This window comes from Lutra lutra, chromosome 6 (assembly GCF_902655055.1).
Source record: "Lutra lutra chromosome 6, mLutLut1.2, whole genome shotgun sequence".
Lineage (NCBI taxonomy): Eukaryota > Metazoa > Chordata > Mammalia > Carnivora > Mustelidae > Lutra > Lutra lutra.
In genome coordinates, this window is record NC_062283.1 from 34481315 (window position 1) to 34500985 (window position 19671).

Sequence of the window (19671 nt, forward strand, 5' to 3'; positions counted from 1 at the left end):
CTGGGGAAAACTGAAGCTCAGTCTGGGTTTGGGTAACTTTGGGGGCCATGGTGCCCAACCATGAATTGGAATCATTCAGTGTTTTTTTAAAGTTTATTTACTTATTTATTTTTTTTTTAGTAATCTCTGTATCCAATATAGGGCTCAAACTCATGATCCTGAAATCAAGAGTGGCATGCTCTTCCAACCAGCGAGGCACCCCCACTCAGGAGTTTTGTTTTGTTTTGTTTTAAAACGCTGATGGTTGGCGTTACCTCCCAGAAATTCTGAGTTAATTATTATGCAGTGGGGCTTGGGCAGAAGGCATTTTAAAAGTTCCTTGGACAATCAGAGCCATCTGTGGGGCCTGAATTTCTCACTCTTTAAATTAATCCTCTTGGCTAAGTAGTGGTTTTCAAAGTGGGGTCCCTGGCTCAGCAGCATCAGCGTCACTTGGGAACATACTGGAAATGCACGTTCTCAGACCTTACCACTGACTGTCAGCAGCTGGGGCGCAGGGGGATGGGGGTGGGCAGCGATCAGCATTCTAGCACCCCTCTGGGGGATTCTCATGCCCACTCAAATTGGAGAATCACTGAAAAACAGCACCGTCTCTGGGAGGCCCTCAAGAAAAGACTTAACTCTTGGGCAGTTCTCCACGCTTCTCTAGGTTGTGGAACCTCATCTCTCCAGCTGTGAATGGCAAGCTCCATGAGGTAAGGGACTCTGAACATCCTGTTCACAACTGTGAGGGCCTGGCCCAGAGCCCATGCTGAGGAACTGAACCAGGACAGAGAAACACAAAGAACCATCTGTGAACAGGGAGGGGAGACCCTCCCTGCCTTTCTCTTCTCTTGGTTCTTCAAAACGTGAGCCTAATGTTTGCTGGGTTTACAGATACAGATTTCTGGCACACATGGGCCCTCAAATGCCTGTGGGGCGACCTGGCACTTGGGGGCAGAGGTGTGGGTGCTCTCCAACATGGGGTGTAATACCACCAGCCAGCACCGGTCCCAAGTCCGTCTGTGCATCCCCAGTGTGGTGGGTGACTGTGACGTTGGCCTGGTGTAGGACTTGACAGGCAGTGAACGACATTTTTCCTTTTTTTTTTTTTTTTTAAACTTTTTATTTTGAAACAATTTCAAACTTTCATACACGTCGCAAGACCAGTCTAATGAACTCTGGAGTACCCTTGGCCGAAAGATCCCAACTGAGTTTTGCTGACTGCCGGAACAACGGCGTTTACCGGTCCAGGACCAGGCTTGGAGTGGGTTGTTGGTCTCCCAGTCCTCTTCGAACTGTGAGAGCTTGTCTGGGGGACTGACTATGGCTATCTGCGATCTTCACTTTCAATTCCTGTGATTGAAGAGTTGCCTTCTGGACCTCGCCTCCGTGTAAAAAGCCACTTGAACGTCAGCTTAGCTGAATCCCCAGGGATCCTGGGGGTGAGCAGGGACTGAGCTAACCCAAAGCCGGTCAGAACTTGGCTTGATTGGCCCCTTACCTGGGCCAGCTGGGAGCATTCTCACCTCAGGTGCCCTCCAGTCTCCCCCTCACTGCTTTCCTCTGCAGTGATAGGAACGGTGACCTCCGGCATTCCTCCCATCACATCAGTTCCCCCTGAGTGACTGGCTCCACGTGGGTCACCTGCTTCCCCTTGGATGACTTGGTTTCATTCGAGGATGGGATACTCGGATTGGCCAGTTTGAGTCTTGGGCCCGCCTAGGGGCGGGGCTCTCTATAATTGATACCCCGACGCCCAAGAGAAAAGGGTCAAGCACCAATAAAAAGGAGGGGTTCTGCTACTTCTGATCAGTCCGCAGGGGGAGCCATTGTCAAGAGTCAGGAACGATAATAATCCTAGCGGTATTACAGCTACTGGCTCAGTAGCAGTCCTCGTTTTTTTATTTTTTAAGATTTTATTTATTTGAGAGCGAGAGCGAGCGCGCGTGCATGCGAGCAGGGGGAGGGGCAGAGGCAGAGGGAGAAACAGAGACTCCTGAGCAGGGAGCCTCACTTGAGGCCCAATTCCAGGATCCTGGGATCGAGACCTGAGCTGAAGGCAGACGTTTAACCGACTGAGCCACCCAGGCGCCCTCTAGCAACCCTTGTAACATTTACTGAGAGTTTGCTGGCTTCCGGGCACTGTTTACTACAATCACTTCATGTGATAGATGTTACTTTCAGACGCGTTTCCATTGGAGGCAACTTCACAGAGAGGCGCAGTCAGTTACCCAAGTTCACACAGCCGTGTCCAGCAGACGCGGGGGTCCCACGTCCGCAGGGCTCTCTCCAGAGGAGGTGTTGGCGCACACAAGAACACACCCTGCCCCCTCCTCCGTGACCTCCAGCGGCACCTGGGAGCCCTGGGGGAGCAGAACACCTCAGCAGATTGCTTATCGGAAGTCCAGAGCCTAGAGCAAAGCCCGGAGGAGCAGAAAACAGAACTGGTGAGTTCATCGTCGTGGTTCGCCACTGCAATACTTACCGACCTTTACAAAACCCCAGTGGTCAAGCCACACCCCAGACCAATTAACCAGGATCTCGGGTGGGGAGGGGAGGGGCGGGCGCTCAGGCTTCAGTATTTTTATGTGTTTTGTTTTGTTTTTAGTAAAGATTTTATTTATTTGAGAAAGATAGAATGAGCAGGGAGAGGGGCAGAGGGAGAAGCAGGCTTCTCGCTGAGCAGGGAGCAGGACTGGACTGGGGACTCCATTCCAGGGCTTTGGGATCATGACCTGAATTGAAGGGAGATGTTTAACCTACTGAGCCCCCCGGGGCGCCCCAAGCTTTAGTACTCTTTTTAAGGCATCCCCGGTGAATTCAATGTCCAGCCAAGGTGGAGAACCAATAGTATAGAGGCCTTCTGGCTTAGTGGAAATAGCTGTGGGTTAAGATCTACCTGGATTTGAGAGACTTGGCCCCATCATCGCAAGCTGTGTGACTTTGTCCCAGCCACTTAGCTTCTCTGAGCTTCGAAGTCCTCAAGTGTGGAAGGTCTGTGGCAAAGATAGCATAGGGATTGTCAGGGCTGAATGAGACGTCCCTAAGGAACTTAGCGGCTCACCATCACTAGGATGAGGCTGTGGAATAGACTTTAGGGGCTTTGGGGGACCCTTAGACTCCAGGTTTTCCCACCTGGAGCTTCTGCTCCCACTGAGGGCCCTGAGGCTTCCAAATGGGGTGAGCTTGAGAAGGGATGGGCAGGCTGGAGTTGGGGCAAAGTGGTGGCGGGAAAGAGGAAATGGTTGTGCTCATGCACTGACTTAGCCCCACCACTAGGTGGCGACAGGAACACACCCACTGGGGGAGGACCCCAGCCACGAGAGGAAGAGGGAATAGCACAAAGATACTAGAGGACTTTTTTGTTTTGTTATGTTGTGTTGTGGGGTTTTCTTTCTTTCTTTTTTTTTTTGAGTACTAGGTATGCTAAAATCTCATTTTCGTTCAAATTTATTTGCTTCGTGCAACAGTCCTGTGGTAGGCACCATTATCTTCCTTTAGCGGGTGAAGAAATTGAGGCAGTTGCTAACTGGCAACTAGTAATTAAGCCCAGTCAGTCTGACTCCAGATACTAGTCTCTTAACCACTGAGGTCATAGAAGGTCAGAGCTGCGAGGGCCTTTGGACGGCCTTTGGACGTTCTCGGGTCTTGTGATTCTTAAACCTGTTTGATGATAAAAATCACCTGAGGCTCTTTTAGAAAAATTTCAAATTCCTGGGGCCCAGGCCAGGCACTGAGTTAGAATGTCCCAGGAGAAAGGGGCCTGGGAATGTGTGTGGTTAGCAAGAGACCCCCTTGGATCTGTTCTCAGAGAAGGAAAGTGACCTGTTCAAGGTCACATGGCCAGTCTCCTCCAAGCTCTTAACACCCTGAAATCCAGAAGCCAGGTCACCCCTAAAAGAGATGAGACAATATACCACGTGATCCAGCAATTCCACTTTCGGAATTGAAAGGAAGGAAGGAATTGAAAGCAGGGTCTTGAAGAAATATCTGAACACCCATGTTCACAGCAACATTACTCACAATGGCTACAAGGTGGGAGCCACCCTCAAGTGTCTGTCAACAGATAAATGAATAAGCAAATGTGATCGACATATACCATTAAATATTACTCCAGCTTAAAAAGGAAGGGGGGGGCGCCTGGGTGGCTCAGTGGGTTAAAGCCTCTGCCTTCAGCTCAGGTCATGATCTCAGGGTCCTGGGATCAAGCCCCGCATTGGGTTCTCTGCTCATCGGGGAGCCTGCTTCCTCTTCTCTCTTTGCCTGCCTCTCTGCCTACTTGTGATCTCTGTCAAATAAATAAGTAAAATCTTAAAAAAAAAAAAAGGGAATTCTGTCACAGGCTATGACATGGATGAACTTTGAGGATGTTATACTAAGTACAATAAGCCCATCACACAAAGACTGTATGATTCCACTTACACGAAGTACATACAGGAGTCAAATTCACAGAAGTAGAAAGTAGTACGATGGTTTCTAGGAGCGGGGTGGGGGGGTGCGAAGGGGGAAAAAGGGGATGGGGAGTTCGTGTTTAATTCATACACAGTTTGGGAAGATGAAAAGAGTTCTGGAGATGGATGGTGGTAAAGGTTGTGTAATAATATGTACTTAATATCCCTGAACTGCACATTAAAAAATGATCAGAATGGTTGATTTCTATGTGTATTTTACCACAGTAAAAAAAAAATATTGGAAAAAAAAAAAGTTGACCACAATCTGTGCCTAGAGCTTGAGGGTGATAGCAAGGAGGAGTCAGAAGATAAATATGATTTCTTTTATCTTTTTTTAAAAGTTTATTTAAGGAATCTTTTTCTTTTTAAGATTTTATTTATTTGACAGAGAGAGATCACAAGTAGGCAGAGAGGGGGAAGCAGGCTCCCTGCCGAGCAGAGAGCCCAATGCGGAATCATGACCTGAGCCGAAGGCAGAGGTTTAACCCACTGAGCCACCCAGATCGCTATTTAAGCAATCTTTACAATTGACGTGGGGTTGGAACTTAAAACCCTGAGATCAAGAGTTGCTGAGGTGCTTTTCCACCTGAGCCAGTCAGGTGCCCCCCCTTCCTTTATCTCTTGAATGATGTAATAAATATTAAATAAAATTAAAATAAATATTACATGGACATTGAGGAACACTGTCAAATCCCCCCTCTCCTCAAAAAGGATTGTGCTGAAGTGCATGGGTGACTCAGTCCGTTAAGGGTAGGACTCTGGATTTCAGCTCAAGTCATGATCTCAGGGTCGTGAGATTGAGCCCAGAGTGGGGTTCCATGCTGAGTGTGGAGTCTGCTTAAGAGTCTCTGCCTCCCTCTCCCTCTACTCCTCCCCTCCTTCTCTCTCTCTCTCTCTCAAAAAAAAAAAAAGATTGTACTAAAAATGTATGAATATATTTTTTTCCCAAAACTTCACCAACTTTGGTTTTATCATTTTTCTTTTTTTCTTTTTTTTAAATATAGGCTCCATGTCCAGTGTGGAGCCCAATGTGGGGCTTGAACTTAAGACCCTGAGATTAAGACCTGCACTGAGATCAAGAGTCGGATGCTTAACTGACTGAGCCACCCAGGTGCCTCTCTTGCTCTCTTTATTTTTTCTATTTAATGGATGAGAGATGGTATTTCATTATTGTTTAAATTTGAATTAAAACTTATTAGATATTGGGACACCTTGGTGGCTCAGTTGGTTAAATGTCTGCCTTCGGCTCAGGTCATGATCCCAGAGTCCTAGGATCGAGTACCATGTCTGTCTCCCCACTGGGCGGGAAGTCTGCTTCTCCCTCTGCCTGCTGCTCTCCCTGCGTTCTCCCTGTGTTCTTGCTCTCTCTCTGACAAATAAATAAAATCTTTTTTTAAACAAACTTACTAGAACTTAAGTGAAAGGTCCAAAATTTACCAGTGTCCTTGGTACCAGCCTTAGAAATGATTTCCCCCAAAATGTTAATTGCCAATTTATTATATGAAATAAAGCAAATCTGTGTTTAGGTTAAAGTGAATCAATAAAACGCCGACATCTGTGCTGCAGAGGGGAGCAGGCTCCCTGCTTTGATTGTTCTTACTTATTCAAGAATTCCAGGTTCTCAGACTGAGGCTCTTGAGGAGCTGGTGGGAGATGGAGATTGAAATGAGCAGCATAGAAGAGCTTCAGGGCATGAGGAATGAGGAAAGAGAGGAAAGGGGATTTTAATTAGTGTGCTGGTGAACTATGTATCTGAATCCCTTTGAAGTCCTTTGAGAAGCGTGACTAAAGAATGAAATTGCTTGTTAATTACTTTAGGCTATGGGGTTGTATATCTTGGGTCAGATCCTGTTCTGAGACTGAACCACCTGGGACTGTGTTTTATTAGGGTTCCACCCTTATTAATGAAGACAGGGGTATGAGTTCTCGAACTTCCAACACCCTGACCTTCCTGCCACCCACTGACAGGGCCACACCCTGAACCCTGTCATCACCCGAAACTGCCCCACCTCTGAAATGACAATTCAGACATCCCGCTCTCTGATACTGGTCTTCTCACACCCCACCTGCTACCCTTTGCTCACTTTCTTCCACCACACCTCTCCTCTGACCCCATTGGGACTTCCAGCCCATCGATCCCAATTCTGCTGAGCCATCTTTTCCCTTTCCTCTTGGTAATGGCACCTACTCTTTCCTTGGAAGAAAAAAAAAATTTTCCCCCAGTATGGATAATGTAATTCAGCTGAGACTATCTCTACCCTTCCTCTACCCCAGGGATAGGCATAGCTGGGCAATCATATTTCAGACCTCTGGCCAGCAGCAATGCATCATGTGATGCTGGTCAGTCCAGGGAGAGCCAACCCCAGGACTATTGCTGAGATTCCAGAGAATTTTCTGGACATTTCCTTTCTGCTCAGGTGGCTCAGTGGACAGGACATAGCCTGGACTGGCTGGGGGTCTTCCTGGGGATGAGAGCCTGCAGAATAGAAAGAAAAACTGAGCAAAGAGAGGAGATTTCTAACAATCTTGTTTTTTTTTTTTTTAAGGCAGTTTTTTTTTTTTTTTAATTTTGTTTATTTGACAGATAGAGATCACAAGTAGGCAGAGAGGGGGGGGGGGGAAGCAGGCTCCCTGCTGAGCAGAGAGCCCGATGCGGGGCTCGATCCCAGGACTCTGGGATCATGACTTGAGCTGAAGGCAGAGGCTTAACCCACTGAGCCACCCAGGCGCCCCTGTAACAATCTTGTTGTAATATCTGAAACTAGCCATTCCTGAAACTATCTTGGGTTTTTCAGATAATAAATCAATATCTAAGATTTGTACATTGGGGTTGGATTCTATCAATGGAAACAGACCTGTTTCTGTCCCACTCCTGCAAGGCTCTAGATTGGGGGTTCCTAAATGTGGTGCTCATCAGAATCATGAGCAGAGATTTTTTTTCCCCTTAAAACCTTATGTGAAGGATACCGTGGATACAGAAAAGTGCGTAAAACATAAGTGTACAAGCTACTGCGTTATTATAAAGCCAGCTCCCATGTAACCTCACCTATATCAAGAACTAGAACACTCTATAAGCCTTAGCCCCTTGCTCCTGTTCACAGGGAACCACCATGCTGACTTCTATGGCAATCATTTCCTAGCTTCCTGTGATCCTTTTCAGCCTGAGCAGACTTCCTATTGGAGGAGGTAGTCAAGAGAACATGACCATTGGTTGACCCTTGAGCTAGACTCAGGTAATCTGAGGCTCCTCATCCCCCCTCACCCTGTCCTTAGAATGTATGTTCTACCCAACCTTCCCATAGTGGGATCTGTTTTCAAGGACATAGTTTTGAGAGAATAAGGTGGTATTGAGACTGTCCGGTTGTATATGTGACTGATATTGGGACACCCAGCAGGTGGGTGTGGAGGTCTATGCCTTATGACCACCACAGACAAGCCTTGTGGCCATGAGTGGCCTGTCTCTTCTTGGGTCTCTCCTTGCCCTCTGTAGACAGGAGCCAGTTTTCAAACTAACACTACCCTAGACACTATGGTATAGTTTTGCCTGTTTTAGAGTGTTACATAGGAATTATTTATTAATCTTAGTGAAGCCAAATTTGTCAGACTTTTCCTTTAAGGTTGGTGTCATGAAAAGAAATCTGTTACCCTCTCCTCCACTGCAGTTTTCATCCTAATTATTTTCTTTCACCCTCTATCATCTTTTATAATCTTTATTCTGCCCTCCAAATTTAGGACAAAACCCACCTGGGATTTATTTGTGTATGGTGTGAGGTAAGGGTCAAGTTTCGTTTTTACCTCCTGTGAACACTCAATCCATTTACTGGAAAGGCTCATGTGCGTCCTTCCCCTTGCTTTCAATGCCACATGATCACAACGTATTGATGTCAGTTTCTAGTCTTTTCTTGGTTGGTCTATCCTTGTACAAATACCACTCTGTCCTCATCACTGTACTTTTATTAAAAAAATCTTTATTAAATCTTTATTAAAAAATCTGATTTTCAGTAGAGCAATATTTCCATATTGTTCTTCTTTAGGAAGCTATTCTTAGCCCTTCATTTGCATATGTATTTTAGAATCAACCTGTCATGCTCTACAAAGAAACAAAAACAAGCAAAAAACAAAAAAAAAACCTGCGGAGATTTTTATTTGATTGTTGTTGAGTCTATAGATCAATACATTGTTCCATATTGAGTCTTCTAATCTTTTTTTTTTTTTTAAAGATTTTATTTATTTATTTGACAGAGAGAGATCACAAGTAGGCAGAGAGGCAGGCAGAGAGAGAGGGGGAAGCAGGGCTTGATCCCAGAACTGTGGGACCATGACCTGAGCCGAAAGCAGAGGCTTAAGCCACTGAGCCACCCAGGCGCCCCTGTTTTCTTTTTAAGATGCAAATATTAAGTTTATTAATAATTAATTTTATTTAATTTTATTTAATTTATTTAATATTTATTAAATATTAAGTTCTTAATATTAATATTAAGACTCTGCCTTCGGCTCAGGTCATGATCCCAGGGTCTTGGGACCGAGCCCCGCATCGGGCTCTCTGCTCGGCAGGGAGCCTGCTTCCTCCTCTCTCTCTGCCTGCCTCTCTGCCTACTTGTGATCTCTGTCTGTCAAATAAATAAATAAAAATCTTAAAAAAAAATGCAAATATCAGGGGGCATCTGGGTGGCTCAGTGGGTTAAGTGTCTGCCTTTGGCTCAGGTCATGATCCCAGAGTCCTAGACTGAGCCCCACATCTGGCCCCCCACTTAGCAGGGAGTCTGTTTCTCCCTCTCCCTCCGTCTGCTTGTGCTCTTTCTCTCTCTCTCTCTCTTGCTCATTCGCTCTCTCAAATAAATAAATAAAATTTTTAAAAAAATATTTATCTATTTATAAAGATTTTTTTAAATTTTATTTATGTATGTATGTATGTATGTATGTGACAGAAATCCAGCGAGAGAGGAAACACAAGCAGGGGGATTGGGAGAGAGAGAAGCAGGCTCCCTGCTGAGCAGGGAGCCTGATGCAGGGCTTGATCTCACAATCCCAGGATCATGATCCGAGCTGAAGGCAGATGCCCAATGACCGAGCCACCCAGGTGCCCCTAAATAAATAAATCTTCAAAAGAAAGATGTACATGTTAGGAAGAGAAGATATAGGAAGGGGGCTAATTTCTTTTTTGTAATTTCTTTTTTGGGGGATCCAGATTTATTGAAATATAATTGACATAAAACACAGATTGGGTAAATTTAAGGTATACAGGTATTGATTTGATAATTTATATATTGCAAGATGATTACCACCATAAATTAGCTGACACTTGCTTCCTGCCACATAATTACCATTTCTCTTTTGTGGTGAGAATATTTAAGATCTACTCTTTTAGTAACTTAGTTTTTTAGAGATTTTATTTTTTTAAGATTTTATTTATTTTTGCAAGAAGTTACATATATATTATATATCTAAATATATAATATGTACTATATATATTTAATATCTAAATATATAATATATATTATATATTTAATATCTAAATATATAATATATATTATATATTTATGTATTTATATAATATATAATATAATTTTAGATAGAAATCTAAATTTATAACTAGATATAAATCTAAATTTAAAATTAAAATTAATTAAATAAAAATAAAAATAAATCTAATTAAATCTAAATCTAAATATATAATTTATAAATAATATATTATGTGTATAATGTATGTGTATAAAATACAGTATTATTAGCTATAATCACCATGCTATTATTAGGCCCCTAGAATTTGTTAATCTTATAACTGGAAGTCTGTACCCTGGAAGTTTGTCTTCCTTGAACAGAGAAATATTTATATGTATGTGTACTCACACATAAAATTATTTAGAGAATTTAAAATTGTTTTCTCTATAATGCTTTTTTCCCATCTCTTTTAGATTTATCTCTACATAATTGCTATCTATATATTTTTTAAATATTCTATTTATTTGAGAGAGAGCACGGGCAGGGGAAGGGGGAAAGGGAGAGGGAGAAGCAGGCTCCCCACTGAGCAGGGAACCTGATGTGGGGCTTGATCCCAAGACCCCAGGATTATGATCTCAGCCCAAGGCAAACATTCAACCAACAGAGCCACTAAGGTGCTCCAATAATTGCTGTATTTTTAAATGCCATTCAAGGGGCTTAAAATTCAGATTCTTTGGCTCATCTTTTGGAGAGTCTGAGTAGTTCTGGGGGCGGCAGACAAATGTGAATTTTGGAAAAAGCTGCCCAGGTGATTATGATGGACGGCCAGGGTTGGGAACATGGATGTCTCTGGGACTCCACTCATTGTCTCTTTCCAGTTCTGTTCAGCCCCCTTCCCCTCCAGCTGGCTTAGTCCCAGAGGCCTTTGAGTGCATGCAAGTCTCTCTCTGGGAATAACCCGCTGATCCCTGTGGGTCCTACCATCTCCCTTCACTCCCATGCAGAAAGTCCCATGCATTTTCCGAAGGGTCATCTACACCTGTTATTTTAACTTTTTAGGCTTACATACTCCTTTAAATACATTTGAAGAACCCTGTAGCCACTCATACATTTTTTAAAAGATTTATTTATTTATTTGAGGTGGGGAGGGGTAGAAAGAAACTTAAGCTGACTCTGCACTGGGCACGGAACCCCATGTGGGGCTGGATCCCATGACCCTGAGATCACAACCTGGGCCAAAACCAAGAGTCAGTTGCTTAACCAGCTGGCCACCCAGGTACACAATTTTTACATCTAATTCAGATCATCCAAACCCACCCCTGCGTCCTTCTGGTCTACCAGGCTGGCTCTTCCTTTCACCCTGTCATTCTCCTCCACCCCTGCAAGGTGGCTTCTGGTGTCTGCCTGCCACTAAAGCTACTCTACTCCAGGTCTTTAGACTTCCAAGTCGCTCAGTTGTGGGGAGTTTCAGTCTTTGTTTCCCTGCCTTCCCTGAAGCATCTGGCATGCTCGCTCCCTGGGTGCCCGCAACAGCACACTTTTCTCGTCGCACCCCCACCTAGCTCTAGTGAGCTACTCACTGACCATGTTGAGCGATTGAAGGGAACAAGCTGGGAGAGAGCATCCGGGCACCTGGAAGGGAGGGTGCCAGAGCCGTTTACTCAGCTCCAGCCTCTTCATTTCCTACGGAGCCTCTCCCATCCCAAGACCTGCCAATCATACCCATGGATACAATGTTTCCCCTCAAATGAAGAAAATAGCATCCATCATTGTAAACCTTGAAGTGCACTGAAAAGACAAAGACATTTAAAACCACCTGAAATCCCCCTACCCTGAGAAAATTCATGATCATGATGCTGGTGCCCGTCTGGCTGCCTCTCTATGCATTTATACATACTCACAAGTGTTAGTTTACAGAAAGTTGGCAAAAATGGTGGTTATCCAGATGCCCTTTTAAAAAAAAACGTTTTTTCCTTATTTATTCATTTTACCTTTCCTTCCCCAGAAACCAGTGTTAACACTCTGGTGTATGTCCTTCCAGACTTTCCGCTTGTTGACAGAATTACACATAAAAACACTGGAACATATATAGGATTATTTTTGTTACTATTTTTTATATTAAAAAATCTGACCATGTTATATATGCATCTTTTCTTCGTGCTTAGGTAACCCCTTGCATCAATTAGAAGAGTATTAACTTACCTCTTTTAAGGGCTGCATAATATTCCACATTTATTTATTCATTATTCCATTAAAGAGCATTCCACTGGGGCATCTGGGTGGCTGAGTGGGTTAAGCCTCTGCTTTCGGCTCAGGTCATGGTCTCAGGGTCCTGGGATCGAGCCCCGCATCGGGCTGTGTGCTCAGCGGGGAGCCTGCTTCTCTCTCTCTCTTTGCCTGCTGCTCTGCCTACTTGTGCTCTCTCCCTCTCTGTCAAATAAATAAATAAAATCTTAATAAAATAAAAAATAAAATATAAAAAGCATTCCACCATACACAAAAATAAACCCAACATGGATAAAGACCTAAATGTGAGACCTAAAGCCACAAAAATCCTAGAAGAGAGCACAGGCAGTAATTTCTGTGACATCGACCCTAACAACATTTTTCTAGTATGTCTCCTGAGGCCAGGGGAAAAATAGCAAAAATAAACAAGTGGAACTTCATCAAAAATAAAAGGGCTCTGCACAGCAAAGGAAACACTCAACAAAACTAAAAGACAGATTACTGAATGGCAGAAAATGTCTGTAAACAACATATCAGATAAAAGGTTAGTATCCGGGGACACCTGGGTGCCTTCGGCTCAGGTCATGATCCCAGGGTCCTGGGATCGAGTCTCACATCGGGCTCCTTGTCCAGCAGGGGGCCTGCTTCTCTCTCTGCCTTTGCCTGCCACTCTGCCTGCTTGTGCTCTTTCTCTGACAAATAAATAAAATCTTAAAAACAAATCTTAAAAAAAAAAAAATGGTTAGTATCCAGAATAAAGAACTTCTACAACTCCACACCAAAAAACCCCAAATAATCCAATGAAAAAATGGGCAGAAGACATGAACAGACATTTCTCCAAAGAAGACATCCAAGGGGTGCCTGGGTGGCTCAGTTGGTTGAGTGTCTGCATTTGGCTCAGGTTATGATCCCAGGGTCCTGGGATCAAGCCCCGCATTGGGCTCTCTGCTCAGCGGGGAGTCAGCTTCTCCATCTGCCTCTGTAGCTCTCTCTGCTTGTGCTTGCTCTCTCTCTCAAATAAATAAATAAAATCTTAAAAAAGAAGAAGACATCCAGATGGCCAACAGACACATGAAAAGATGTTCATCATCATTAATCATCAGGGAAATGCAAATCAAAACCACAATGAGATAGCACCCTACACCTGTCAGGATGACTAAAATTCAAAACACAAGAAAAAACAAATGTTGGCAAGGATGCAGAGAAAGGGGAACCTGCTTACACTGTTGATGGGACTGCACACTGGTGCAGTTGCTGTGGGAAACAGTATGGAGATTACTCAAAAAATTAAAAATAGATCTACCCTATGACCCAGCAATTGCACTACTGAGTATTTATCCAAAGAATACAAAAACACTAATTTGAAAGGATAGATGCATCCCTATGTTTATAGCAACATTGTTTACAATAGCCAACCTATGGAAACAGCCCAAGTGGGCCATTGATAGAGGAATGGATGAAGATGTGGTGTATAGATACACAATAGAATATTACTCAGCCATAAAAAAGAATGAAATCTTGCCATTTGCAACAGCATGGATGGAGCTAGAGAGCATAGTGCTAAGTGAAATAAGTCAGTCGGAGAAAGACAAACACCATGTAATTTCACTCGTATGTGGAATTTAAAAATAAAAGAAATGAACAAAGGCAAAAAAAAAAGCTAGAAATAAACCAAGAAAGAGACTCTTTTTTTTTTTTTTTTAAAGATTTTATTCATTTCATTTGACAGACAAGAGATCACAAGTAGGCAGAGAGGCAGGCAGAGAGAGAGAGGAGGAAGCAGGCTCCCTGCCGAGCAGAGAGCCCGATGCGGGGCTCAATCCCAGGACCCTGGGATCATGACCTGAGCCGAAAGCAGAGGCTTTAACCCACTGAGCCACCCAGGCGCCCCAAGAAAGAGACTCTTAACTACAGAGAAACTGCCGGTTTGGGGAGGTGGAGGCAGGGGATGGGAGAAACAGGTAAAGGGGATGACAAGCTGTGAGTAATATACAGAATGGTTGAATCACTGTATTATACACCTAAAACTAATATTACATTGTATGTTATCTATAATGGAATTAAAATTAAAAACAATAAAATATAAAAATTTTTTTCTTCTTCTCCCCTCTTATGCTCTCTGTCACTGTCTCTCAAATAAATAAATATAATCTTTAAAAAAAAGTTTTTAAAATTTATTTGAGAGAAAGAACACAGTGAGAGAGAACACGAGTGAGGTGGGAGGGGCAGAGGCAGAGAGAGAAGTAGCCTCCTGGCTGAGCAGGAAGCCCGATGTGGGGCTCAGTCCCAGGACCCTGGGATCATGATGTGAGCCAAAGGCAGACACTTAACTGACTGAGCCACCCAGGCGCCCATGGATTGTCTTTTACTTAACAATTTGTATAATATAGATATTAATTATAGATTAATAATTATAGATATTAACTTGTCTCTCACATGGATTTCAAGTGGTTTCCTGTTCTCTCAACACCTTTTGACTTCGGGGAAGGTGTCTTTTGCCATAAACAATTTACAGTTTTTATATGATTAAATGTGTGTACATTTTCTCTCACAGCTTGTGGCTGTCTGGTCTGGTTTAAAAGGTCGCCTGGGTATATATTTTATATATTTTGCATATAGTTTGCAGGTATGGTGTTAAACCATCTGAAATTTATTTTTTATTTGGTGACACTGAGAGGTAGGGGACCTAGCTCATTCTTCTTGGTGGGAGACCCGCCGAGTCAGCATCACTTAGCACATAAAGTGCCATTCTTTTCTCACTTACTGGAAGTTCCACCATTGTTATACATGAAATCAAATCTGTATTGGGATCTGTTCTTTTTTTTTTTTTTTTTTTTTGACAGAGATCACAAGTATGCAGAGAGGCAGGCAGAGAGAGAGAGAGAGAGAGAGGAGGAAGCAGGCTTCCCACCAAGGCTTTAACCTAAACACTGAGCCACCCAGGAACCCCCTTGGGATCTGTTCTTGTGCTCTCTTCTGTTTCACTGAACTTTTCATCACTCTCTTGACCATTCTTGGAAAGGTGTTGGCTGGAGTCAGAGATCTGGACGAGCTGATGCAGGACTGCTTCTGCATTGAGTGTTTATATAGCCTTCTCTGTCCCCTGCTTCCTTCCCTGATAGCCTAGACAGCCACTCAAGCCCCCCACCCTCAACGCCTCCACCGCAGACACCAGCACTAATCTCCTTACGCCCTTATCCCTGTTTACATCCTGGCCAGCCTCCTCCCTGAATCTAATCCCCATCTGGCCCTGCTTCCCTTCTGTCATCCTGTCTCCCACCCCCTGACTACTGACACCCTCTCCTGTGCTCCCTTGAACTCAAGCATGGGAAGGGCCCTAGCGTTTGTCTTCTGTGAACAGTTTCCTTCCCCTCCTAGCTCTTCTGGAAAACTCACTCTCCCTGGGGACCCTGCTTCCCTTACCATGAGCTCAAATGGTGGCCATTCTCTCTCCCGTGCTCCTTCTTTCCCCCCACCCCATCCCCTCTGCCTGGGCCAGGACGTAGAGTCGGTGACCTTCTTGCTCCACTTCCAGAATATGACACTTCCCTCTCCCTCCAGACTCTCAGCTTTAGGTCTCATGCCATTTGACAATACTGTTGTCGCAGACGTCCTATGGAGCCCTGGTCACTCATTCCTCAAAGAGTTAGCTCCTGACTCGCTGCCCTTCTCTCTGACTCCACTCCAGCCATAATGCTGGATGTGTACAGTGTCCCCATAGACGGTCCTTCCCATCCCCTGACTTTTCAGTTTCCCGACCGACTTCTTTCTACCAGCCCCGGCCTCAGCATCTCCCCCGTGGTCACACATGCAGCTTTGCTGTCCCCACCCATAGGCCCCTCTCACCCTGGCTCTGAGCGGGTTCTGCCTGAAATCCACGCTGCACGGGCAGGCTCTCTCCACCTCCCATCCTACCCCGGCTTTCACCTCCATTGCTTTGGGCTCCCCTCTTTGACCAGTTTGTACTTTGCTGTTTGGCCAGAGATGGCCTTTCTGTCACAGTCCTGGATTCGTCTGTAGGAGATCACTTACCAGAGACTCTGGGCAGGGGTTGGTGGGGGCGTTGTGTGTCCTAGATATCTATTACTGTATGACTTACTGGCCTGAAACAATGACCGTTTTCTTTGCTCATGATTCTGTGGGTCGATGATTTGTCTCTGCTCAGTGGGGCGATTCTTCTGCTGGTCACCCCTGGGGTCATTCATGTGGTGGCAGTCCTCTGGTGGCTTGCCCGGGGCTGGAGGAATGCCCCAAGATAACAGGCCGGTTGGTACTGGCCACCAGCGGGGACTGGCTCTGTGCGTGGCCTCCTGTCCCCCAAGAGGTCTACTAGCCCCTTCCCCTGGCAGCTCAGGGCAGCAGGAGAGGGGTAGTGGAAGAGGCAAGCCTCGGGGGACCTGGCCTCAGAACACCCACAGAATCACATCTGCCACTTTCTGTTGGTCCCAGTGCATCACAAGGCCGGTCGGATTTGGGGGAGTAGAGAAATAGATCCCACCTTCTGATGGGAATTGCAGGAAAGTCACATTGCACAGGGATGCACATATAGAGAGGGGAGGGATATGTGGCCCGTTCTGCAGTCTACCACACTGTGTTAGCTTGGACAGCTAGGAGAGGAGTTAGCAGCTTGCTTAGCTGGTTGACTAAACCTTGCCCTCCATGATGGCCTCTGTTCAGTGAGGCTGAGCTGGAATTATGTAGAAGGATTCTGGAAGTATAGGAAGGGGGAGAAAGGGACTGGATTTGTCACATGTGACCCACACATCCCCTCCTCTCACTGAATCTCCTGAGAAGCCCCAGGGGACACACCTGCCATGAGGAGGCCAGAAATATGGTAGCAGGGGGAGGACGAAAATCCTTGACGAGTCCCCTGTTGGCTGTTTCCTGTCGGCCAGGAGCCGTGGGGATGAGACCCAGCCATGAGATGGGGCCTCACATTTTAGTAGGAAAGCTAGAGTCCTGGATGAGGAGAGGCCAAGGTGGCAGCACTCAGTCACTAGAGACACTGGGAACCACAGAATGGCAATCGGGATGTTTCGACCTGTGTGGGTTCCGAGGGAGGCTAAATGACTATGGTGTCCCCAGGAATAAGAGATGAGGGGCCTATTAAAATATTTCTTGATCTTGAGAGCAGAAACACAACAGGTCAGGTAGCCAGAAGCCTGACTTAGTTTCCACAGTGATGGTCGCAGTCTGGAGCTGAGGCATATCATCGACTCAGAGCCCTGGGATGGAATTGAGCCTGGCGTCCCCTTGAGACAAGATCTTACAAAAACCCCATAAGCATGCAGTATAAATCACCGAAGCTTTCCTCAAAGGGCTCTGCAGCCATTTATTAAGGTAACTGTGTCTTGGGGAAAGGGACATTCTCAGACTCATTGGAGACGACTAGATACTGGCTTTGAGTCGTCATTAATTCCTGGGAACCCAAGAGCCAGAGGGGGCGTATGGTGGTCAGATGATAGATGGAATTTTGACTCACGTCTAAGTCACAGTGAGCCAAGCAAGACCACTGACCCTTCCTGTGGTTATTTCCTTGGTCTTTTGAATGAATGCTTGGCCAGTGACAGAATCCTCCCATTGGCTCTCAGAACCATGGACTAAAGGCTATTATGGTTTGAAGGACCACAAGGAAGGATCCCAGAATTTTTCCCCTCTATGCAGATAGTAAACCAAAAGGCATGTTGCACACTTGGGGAAGCTGCAGGGTGAAGCTACTTAGGTTTTCCTTTCCTTTCCTTTCTCCCTCCTTGTCTCCCTCCCTCCCTCCCTCCCTTTCTTCATCCCTTCCTTTCTTAATTCTTTCCTTCCTCTCTCTCTCTCTTTTTCTTTCTTTTTTGTTTTGTTTTGTTTTGTTTTGTTTTTGAGGCAGGGAGGGCCAGAGGGAGAGAGAATCTCAAGCAGGGTCCACACTGAGCACAGAACCCAACGCGGGGCTCGATCTCACGACCCTGAGATCATGACCTGAGCTGAAATCAAAAGTTGGATGCTCAACCGACTGAGCCACCCAGGAGTGCCCCCCACCATGATGCTACTTAAACGAGCCCCCATTTATCCCACTTGTTTGGCTTGTGCAAAAGCCACGTGGCTTTTAGAGAATTTCTGTAATTCATTATGAACACAATCAGATGGTGATGCCAATGGCAGCTGCTGTTCTAGACGAGATATCTTTACTGGAGCAGATTAGCAGAGTCCCTGGTCCCCTGGTACGGCACTGTTGATCTGGCCAATGACATTTTCTCTGTAACAACTGAGAGTATTACCCAAATTGGTTTAATTTCACCTGTCCCGCCCGACACAATACCTTCACAGCCTTGCTGCAGGGCTCTGTCAACTCTGGTTCTGTCATAATCTAGGCTGCAGAGATTTTCTTCATTTTACACTTCCACAGAGCATCACTGCCTTGATGACGTCATGCGGGTCAGACCCAACGAGCAGCTCATAGCAAAGACTTCAGATTCCTGAGTGAGGTCCAAATAAGCTGGAGGGTGGGAGACAAAGCCCATAAAAATGTAGGGGCTCGCCATCTTTGTTTTTTTTTTTTTTTAAAGGTTTCATTTATTTATTTGACAGAGATCACAAGTAGGCAGAGAGGCAGGCAGAGAGGAGGAAGCAGGCTCCCTGCTGAGCAGAGAGCCCGATGTGGGGCTTGATCCCAGGACCCTGAGATTATGACCTGAGCTGAAGGCAGAGGCTTAACCTACTGAGCCACTCAGTGACCCCAGGGCTCGCCATATTAACAAAATTTCTGGAGGTGGGGGTCCAGTGGTTTGGAGCAAATTGGATTTATTTCCTTAAAGATGAATGTTGCGTATAACAAAGAGGTACTGTATATACATACAATGGAATATTCCTCAGCCATCAGAAAAGATGAATAGTTACTATTTACATCGATGTGGGTGGAACTGGAGGGGATTATGCTGGGCAAAATAAGTCAAGCAGGGAAAGACAATTGCCATATGGTGTCACTCATATGTGGAACATAAGTAATAGTGCAGAGGACCACGGGGGAAGGGAGGGAAAACAGAATGCAAAGTCATCAGAGAGGAAGAAAAACCATGAGAGACTTTTGGTTATAGGAAATAGACTGAAGGTTGCTGGAGGGGAGGTGGGTGTGGGGGGGGTGGGGTAACTGGGGGATGGGTATTAAAGAGGGCACTTAATGTATTATACCCAACCGATAATTTATTGAACTCTACGTCTGAAACTAATGATGTACTATACGTGGGATAGTTGAATTTAAATTTAAAAAACTAAAAAAAAAATGGTGAGTATTGCCTTCCTTGTACTGACTGTGCCTAAAAGTGAGACCCAATGCTTTGTGGGTCCTTTTGGATTTGGGAGACATTATACTTTGAATTGCTTTTCTCAGGAAGATATATTGAAGTTTTATCCCCCAATACCTCAGAATGTGACCTCATTTGGAAATAGGGTCTTGGCAGATGTAATCAAGTTAAAATGAGGCCATTAGGGTGGGCCCTAACCTAACATGCCTGTTTTCTTTTTTTCAAAGATTTTTTTTTTTTAATTTATTTGACAGAGAGATCACAAGTAGGCAGAGAGACAAGCA

General features: G+C 45.0%; 1 long non-coding RNA gene across 1 annotated transcript; it reads left to right on the plus strand.

The window, feature by feature from the left end:
• Nucleotides 1-594: 594 nt before the first annotated feature.
• Nucleotides 595-7660, plus strand: LOC125102844 (uncharacterized). The gene is made up of 3 exons (XR_007128213.1): nt 595-695; nt 2167-2429; nt 7535-7660. It is a non-coding gene; the product is annotated as an uncharacterized LOC125102844 (long non-coding RNA).
• Nucleotides 7661-19671: the final 12011 nt, after the last annotated feature.